Raw genomic sequence first — 8,805 nt, forward strand, 5'->3', positions numbered from 1 at the left:
AAACAGAACCGTCAGGCTTATTATTTGCCTAAGACTAAGAGCCAAGTGATTATTATTAAGGCCGATTCGTGTTTGTAAATGTCATGAATAACAGCAGGGCAAAGCCATTTTTCTCTGGCTGCTGTTTAAGGCCAAGGGACACTCATTACTTGTGGCAATACTTCCGGAGAGCTGCCAGCCCTGCCTCTGCTGGGGAAATTGCTCTACAATAATTCCTCCAAAGGCAACATCGACCACTGTAATTTAGGAATCAGAGGCAAAGGAAGCTGGGAGAGCAGCCGATGGGCTGCCAGGGCTAGAGGAGGAGGGTAGTGCCCAACTTTGGCCATGACAGGCATGCCTAGTCAGAAGCAAGGGCCAGGTAGTGCATCAGGTAAGTAGAGAGGGGACTATCTGCATATATATGTCCACACTTGCTTAAAACCTATGGCTCTGGCTTGTTTCTGAGCACAAAGGGAAGGCACAAATTGTCAAAAGATGTCAAAGTCCACCAGGGCCTGCTTTCCAATACCTCCACCCCAACCCCATCCCCACCAAAGTACATCGACTTTATTACACTTGGTTTTGAACATGAAGACTACGTGATAAACTTAGTGGTCCTCAAAGGTTTACCCCCACAGCTAAAGATCTCCTGAAACTTTGTAAAACATTGATTTCCCCAGCCTTGGCTCACACAGGAGTTGCTCCCCAGGGATGCACCTTTTAAAGACACTACGCGGTGACATTTAAGACAACGATGAATTAGAACTCTGTCACAGACAATTACGCAGTTTCTCTGTGCATGCTATGGAAACCAAAATGCGAACCCAGAGGACACCACGGGGTTGACTTCAGCAACTGGGATTTGGGTTATTAGTGAGGCTTCCTTAGCTAGGAAACAGCCTTGCACAAGGCTCAAAGAGTTAACCTTCCCTGGAAACTCGTCCAAGAGTACGAAGCTAGCACGGGCCAGCGCTTCACAGAGACAGCCAGTCTTTCCAGAGCGGTTAACCAAAGTCAAAGGGGTCCACAGGGCCGCAGAGCGTCAGGGCACAGAGGAGGACTAACCCGTGCCCCGCCCCTCCGTCCTGCACACCTCACTGGAGGGCGGGGACAGCTGCAATGTTGCTTAGCAACCGCTCCCCAGCGTCCTGGCCTTGTACCCTCAGTGTTGGTCCCAGCCTGCAGCTGGTGGCCTTTGTTCAACTCTGAGGCCAGGCCAGGACCAGTCCCAGGGCAGACCCCAGGGCCACCCAGTTGAACTGACCTGCAGCGCCCAAGATCGGACAGGAAGTGGAAGTGGAGAGCAAACTGTGACTGGTCTCTGCTGGGGGAGAGGCGGGGCCTGGAGGGGCGGGGCTTCTTGAGCTGCCCGGTTTGTACCTGGGACGTCCCACCCAGAGCCAGAAACCTCAGTAGCTCAGCGCTGGTCCCTAAAGCCCTTTCGCTTTTGAGGAGCGCGGGGTTTCAGTCCCAATTGGTTTCGTATCTTTCGCCCACAAAGTTAAAGTCTCCATTCAGCGTACTTCTGTGTGAGTTTTGTTTCCTGTTTTGTTTAATGACCAATGTGTGGTCTCTAAGGCAGTAGTAGCGTAGTTTTCTTGCTTCTCAATTTTTCTCACAAAACGGAAAAAAACGGCACTTTCTCTTTAAGTTATTACAATTAAAAGGCCTGGATCCTAACTACAGGCGTAAGTGGTATGTAGCGAACCCTAGTAGGATTTAGGGCAGCGTGAGCTTGGGACACATTAATTCACATTCAAAACATATACCTTTAAAGAGAACTCTCCCCTCAACCTCCACCGCATCCCTGCCACACCAATCAGGGTTATCCCTGTGTAGTCCAACCTATCCTCCGACCTCAGCCTACTGAGGGCAGGAATTAGAGTTACGTTCCATCAGATCCAGCAGTAATCTGTTTTTTTAAGCATGTTTCAACATGCGATGCACTAGGTCTTTGTAGGTGAGAAGTTTGATGGGAACAAGATTGAGCTGATGACCCCAGTAAAAGTTGTGGGTGCTTTTACAGAATATGTGATAGGGGCCAAGGAGTCTTCAGCACTTACCAGGAGGGCAAAGAGGTCCAGGCTGAGTCAGCCACTTCCAACACAGATGGCAAGATTCTATAGCTCACAGCCTCAGATAATAGGAGGATTATTGGAAGCCTCCATGGGCATGGGGTGCAGAGGCAGCAGCCTAGCACCAGTCCTTGACAACGCAGGACAGCCCAAAGGGGCAGAGAGATCTCCTTCTATTTAAGCCCCTGCCACATTTTTCTTTCTTTCTTTCTTTTCCTGCTTAAAACCAATGGAGGTTTGAGCTCCCAAGTGAGAATTAATGGAACTCAGAAATCACTCCGCATTTGATGGATGCAAGAGCTGATAATGTGTCAACATTTGGGGTGGGCTTGTCACCTCAGCATAACAGAACATGCCCATCTCACCAGATTCAGCCATCCAGGCTACCTGGTCTTCATTCGATACTATGTCCAAATCCAGGGACTCTGTGATTGAGTCTGTGTAGATTAGGATCACCACTGTTAGATGTTAAGGGTCAGTGTCCGTGTGTATTTGTAGCTGTTCACCTGGATAGAGACTCCTTGAAGGCATTAGTGAGCTATATTTAGAGAATGACTTTACTTTCATCAAACCCAAGTCCCCATGTATGGGACTTCAGTTTTGTTTTTATGTCTTCAATAAAAATGGAGGAACATTTGGTCAGCCTCCCCCATATCATAAATCTTGGACTTGGAGATTAATAGAAGCCTTCGCTGCCTCCTTTACTCAGCTCACTCCCCACCATGCAAAAAATGCTAGCTCCTTGATCTTTCTCATCAATTGCATTTTACAAACTTAGAAGAGATTGAAAAAAAATTTCCCCAGCCACATGTAGAGTGAAAGAAATTACCTTTGCCTGCTGAGACTAAATGGTGCAGACAAGTCCACTAAAATCCAGGAGCCCAACTGTAAGACGTCTGTAAGAAATCCCTCAGCTGGGGGGCTGGAGAGATGGCTCAGTGGTTAAAGAAATCCCTCAGCTGGGGGAGACAGTTAACTCTCTAACTTTGACTTCAAGATGCAGAGAGGAAAAGGTCAGCAGGGTTTGTCCGGGTCTCTTGCATCCCCAAGGACAATTACAAAATCCTGCTTCATTTCTTTCTCTTAAACATGTGTCCTTACAAGGAGAGAAAATAAGGAGCCCCTGCCCCTCAGACTGGCACCTACTGTTTCCATTCCAACCCTTTGCTGTATAGAAAGGGGTAATTTCAGGACCCAAGCTCAGGTGTCTCCAGGGGACAAGAGTCTCCCTTGAACTTTCTGTGCTGAAGTAATGGCATGGAAAATATCAACCACAATCACAATAGCAGTCTCGACAAACACTTGCTGGACAACTGTGTGCCAGGCACACACACGACTTTATTGAAATGTTCTGTTTGTTCCTGTTTCTTAAGTCAAGAGCACACAGTCACAAGCATCTGAGGCTAGTCAGGGGCTGAGCAAGACCTGAGTCTTGATCTGTGCCCTCATAGATACCCTACTTCAACTCCTTCATCCCATGAACAACCCTTGTGGAAAGCTCTGGTTTCAAACTTCTGCCGTCAGCAGCCACCCTGTGAGTTTCTCTAAGCCTAGGCTTTGCTCCCCAGGCATGTAAAGAAGTCTGCTCCACGCTTGTCACAGACAGGTCTAACTTCCTCTCCAAAGGGACATGCCCCTGACTCCATTCAAAAAGTAAGGTGATTCCACCAATGCCTTTCTTTAGAGACTTTCCCGTGAACCATGAGACTTCTCTGCTAGAAAGGAAAGAAAGTGGTGACTCCCGTGGCAGACGTGAGCAGCGCCCATTCCCGCATAGTGTGGAGTAGCATTGCCATCTTGTGGACTGCGTGGCTGTGATTAGCCAACGCCGCGGCAGGGAAAGGCTGTAAGGCACAGTCAGTGCTCAGGCGTTTTTGTATTTTTCTTAAATATATGCAATGCTAATTGAACACCTACTGTGTGCACATACTTGGCAAGGCCCTTCTGCAGCTGCTCTGCCGAGACTGCTCCTTCAGATAGAGAACTAACGCCAGCAGCTTGGGATATTGAGTTTAATATTTAGTTGCTTGTTTGAGGTGACTGCTCTCACCAAATAAATATGACACATCGACTTTGTTCAGTGGGGGTCTTCTCTGCCATCAAGGTTTGCAGGGCAAAGGCAGACACAAAATTGCAAGACTCTAGTCACACATTGTCCTGCTGCAGGCTGTATTTCATCTGCTATGGAAGACTGGAGATGGGTGTTGCTAGTGAGCAGAGTCTCTTGTCCTTGGGTCTACAGTTTGATACCATGTTGGAAGCACAGGCAGGAACTTTGACCCAAGCACCCTTATTCCTCTCCAGTTTTTTTGCCTGCGAATTACTGCATCGCTGCCACAGTGCATGCATGTGGCCTTGGGTTACTTAGCCATCATCACTCCAACTGCTGCCACATTCCGAAGATCCCTTATGGGGATCTTAACATGTTTCTTGTGACGCTACCCAACAATCTCAAGAGATGGTTTCCCCATCCTCTCGACAGCCAGCAGCAGAGGCTCCGAGGGATGCTGATGTAGCTGGCCTCCTGTAAGTGTGTACTGTCCAACCATTTTGTTTTCATTATTGTTATTATTATCCTCATATCTTTAAGCCACTTTTCTGTGCAGTTCCACACACTCCTGCTCGTTAGCACGTTGTGGCAAGCATTCTCCTGCGCATGATATTTACACGTATTCACGCCGCTCACCGTCTCAGAGCTTTAGTTCCCCTCCCATTTTGCAACAGCAGCATCTCTGAGAGAAGTCTTTTAGTGTCCTCGGTTGTTAAGATTCCCGAACTGCTCCTCGGTGGATCACAGCGACAGTGCAGTCGGCATGCTATCTGGTAGCACGTGAGGACGGCAGGTCCTCGCTAGCATGCTATCTGGTAGCACGTGAGGATGGCAGGTCCTCGCTAGCATGGAGCACTCATTTTCTTCTAACATAGGAAAGGTGAGGAATGTTCTGAAGAGTGCACACAGGATTGCTCTGCGTGGGTTTCGCATTTAGATGGAAACCTTCTGTTTCTTCCAACACTGGGGTTTTCCAGATCCCTCTAGAAGTGCGGCAGAGAACAACATGTTCTCACACAGCTCCTTTTCTCTCTTTGCACAATCCTGAACCATCTGTGCCATCTGGGAGTCTTTAAACCCGGGTTTCTTAACCTAGGGTCTGAGAGTCGGTGGATACAGCTGAGGGTCTCTGAGCTCGTTTAGAATCATAGATGATAAAATTGTCCCCGTTTCCATTTTCTTTGCAATATATTGATTTAAGAAGCATGTCACTGAAGTATAGCTCTCATTTTATGGTCAATGTAAGTAACAGTCCACTGCACAGCCACGATGTCACTTAAGCTCAGCAGCTTGACATCACAGAAGTCTTTAGACAAGCTGCTAGAACTTGCCTAGTGTGCCAATAGGGAAATTCATGTGTTAACATGCTGCAAATTCCTTTTAAAAATTTTAGCAATTGTAAATCAATATGAAGATTTTTCTATTTAATTCCAGGCATTTACTTTTTAAATAAATATGTTAAATTTAAAAAAAAATTTCCAAGAAGAGGTTCATATCATACACATCCCATGACTTCCAGTGGGTCAAAGCAGAAAAACTGTTTAGAATAGTTTTCTTTTTCTTGAAGGATAATTCCAAAGAATCACTATGCATACTGCTCACTCTTAGGCTAGAACCCAATACCCTTTCTCTTGGAGTTTATTGGCCCAAGAGTGATTCAGTTGCAAAAAGAATAGGAAGGTGAGCATCGACTGTATAATGAAGACACTTGGCCTGGACCAGGCTTGCAAGGGACCAAGGTTAACAGCACAGCAGGAAGTCCTTGTTATCACGAGGCCCTGACGTGGTGCTGTACAAAAGACACATCATCTCTAAAACATTCTTCCCTGGAATCCGCGATCCTTGTCCAGGTACGAGGAAACAAAAAAGAAAAACAAAAGCAAAAACATTCTGTCGACCCTGACCAATGTCTTCACCCATGCCAAATTTCACGAAAAAGCAAGCAAGCAAACACAACAACAAAAACCTGAGATACTTCCACACACCCAGGGACCAAGGACACCTGAGGGATGACGTGATGAGGGATGACCTGAGGGTGCTGTGCTCTGAGTTCCACCCTGGCACGCGGATGGAAAAGCTGGGGAGCGTCTCACAAAACCCAGAGTTTATGGTATCAGTGTTTCACCAACACAGCTTTTCACTTTTCTTACCCGTTCCCTGGTCTGTGTGAGCATCAGAAGGACCTGAGTGATCTGCTAGGTTTGCAGAAACTCTGCTCCATCGTTGAAATAAATGTCTAGGAGTCTGTTCCAAAAATGAAGTTTGAGGGGAAAAGGAAACCCTTGTGTTTCTTGTCCTAGGCTACTATCTCCTCCCAGTTTTGACTTAATTCACTCAGCCTTTCACTCATCCATCAAACTTTTTAATCGGCAACCAGGAGGCATTGGAGGCTGGGCAGGGCGTGTGAAGACAGTGATGAGAAGATCTGACAAAGTTGGTCCCAAGGAGCCTACGGCCTTCTGGGCAAACCTGAAAGAGGCACCTTTAGAATGTTACGGACCGGATTCTCCAAAAGAGATTTGCGCATGCTCAACACATTGGGAAAGAGGGGAGAAATGTAGGAAAAGGCAGGAGAGCCAAGCTGGGCACTGTAGGCAGAGAGGAAGACTGGGGATTCTGGATGACGTAGCCCTGGGAGCCAAACCCGTAGCACGTCTTTCCATTGGCCTGTGTTCTGATCACACAATAGAAGGAGCCTCAGGGTTGGAATCTGTTCCGTCCCTGCTTTTAATCCTTGGCACGGCAGTTGTGTTCCAAACTGTTTTCTGTGGCCTCCTCAAAAGGAAGTTAGGTCAAGAGGGCATGGTTACGCCAGTTTGGGACTTGTAGCGGCGTAAAATGAATGCAGACAGATTGTATGGACTTATCCCTACAGGGACTCTCTGCTGGATTTACGGTTCAAATTTTTATTTCAAATGAATATAAACTGGATGGTTTATAAATAAACCTTTTGTTGTTGTTTTTATGATTCTGAAGGCTGGAAGTCTACTATGAAGGCCAGAGAAGATGATGCCTTCTGAGGGATCACTTCCTGGTCCATGGACAGCCATCTTCTCCTGTACCCTCACACGGCAGTAGGGATGAGTGAACTCTGCAGGCTCACTCTCATGAGTGATTTACCAGCCCCATGACTCACCTCTGAATTATGGCACTGAGAGTTAGGGTCCCAGCTCATGAACTTTCAGAGAAAGCATTGAGACCACAGCTCACAGGGACTGGAACACAGTTTTGAACACACGTGTCCCCCCTTTCCCCTATCTTGACCTTGATAATTCTGTGTTTATCTGTGGCAACACTCTACCTCCACATTCTAACGTCATTTATTAGGGAGAGATTCATGGAGTTCTTTTGGTTTTAAGTAAGCTTTCTCATGCACACTGACATTAGTGAGAAGTGCAGAGACTGGTTCCAGAGATTGAAGCACAGAGATTTCTCTAGTCTGACAGATCCCTGGAATTAAGGCTGAGATGGACTTGCCCTGCTTTCTGCCTGCTTCTTTGAGCACACAGAAACCCAAGCCTTCTCTTCCTATGGGTTAACTTGTTTCTTTTGTATTAGAAGTTTCTGGGGGGTAGGGGTGGGGAAGAGGGATAGTGGGAGGAGAGGAGGGAGAAGGAACTGGGATTGGTATGTCATAAACAAACAAACAAGTAAGTTTCTGTAACAGTCCTAGCAGTGTGGGGCTAGGGAAATGGCCCAGCAGTCGTGGATGGGCACTTGCTGCTTTTGCGGAAAATGTGGGTTCAGTTGCCATCACATGGTGGCCCACAACTTCCTACAGCTCCAGCTCCTAAGGATCCAGCATCCTTTTCTGGCCTCCGTGGGCTCTGTATGCACATAGTGCACAAACACAAACATGCCTGCGGGCAGACACTCCCATACATGAAAGAAACTGACATCTTCTCCATGAGCCTGAGTGAAAACGAATCTTCCTCTGCAAACCTAAGAGTGGAAGGATGGGAAAAATGCATACTCAGAGAAGAGAAGAAATGATAAGCACCCAGGCATGGTGGTGGTGCACACCCACAGTTCCAGGCTTTGGGAAGAGAGGCAGGAAGATGCCAAGTTTGAGGGTAACACAAGCTGAGCAGTGAATTCAGACCATCCTGAGTGATAAAAGAAAACCACAGAAAAGCAAAGTCAGAAAGAGAGGAAGAGGGAGAGGTGGAGCAAAAGGGAGGAAGGGAGAGGGAAAGTGAAAGGGAGAGGGGGAGAAAGGGAAGAGAGAGGTGGGGGAGGAAGGCAAGGAGAGAGAAACACATTTAATCTGGATAATTGAATTTGTCCACTATAGACTTGCTGTGGAAACCACAAAGATATTTTGAAGTGTGAGGTGCATAGTAAGCCCTCAGCAAGAGTAACTGTAATAACACTGCATTCTTATTCCATATGAGTGTGTGCTACACTTACTGTACAGAAATGAGCACTGGATAGCATTATCTCTTTTGGAATCATGAACGTGCACAGCTTAGCCGAGGAGGAGGCGGGTGGGAAGGGAAGGCGAGGAGGAAAGGCACAGGAAGAACCCTGTTGTTTCTGGCCTCTAGTGGGGCAATGGCTTCTCCTGTGTGTGCCAAAATTGCCCATCAAGCTTCTTGTGCCTGTGATTCTCAAGATAGCCACTAGATGGCAGTCTTAGTCTATTCTGTGCGCTTCCCAGTCAGGTCACAAGCACTGATAATGGTTGTTGATTTCCCC

General features: G+C 47.1%; 1 protein-coding gene across 1 annotated transcript in view; it reads right to left on the reverse strand.

Annotated features, from left to right (window-relative positions):
• Ttc12 (tetratricopeptide repeat domain 12) overlaps positions 1-1,257 on the reverse strand; it is a 43,639-nt gene extending 42,382 nt beyond the window's left edge. The window contains exon 1 of the mRNA XM_013346187.2: positions 1,247-1,257. The gene's annotated coding sequence lies outside the window, so the exon portion shown is untranslated. The remainder of the gene's footprint in view (positions 1-1,246) is intronic.
• Positions 1,258-8,805: the final 7,548 nt, after the last annotated feature.

This window comes from Microtus ochrogaster, chromosome 5 (assembly GCF_000317375.1).
Source record: "Microtus ochrogaster isolate Prairie Vole_2 chromosome 5, MicOch1.0, whole genome shotgun sequence".
In the NCBI taxonomy this organism is placed as follows: domain Eukaryota; kingdom Metazoa; phylum Chordata; class Mammalia; order Rodentia; family Cricetidae; genus Microtus; species Microtus ochrogaster.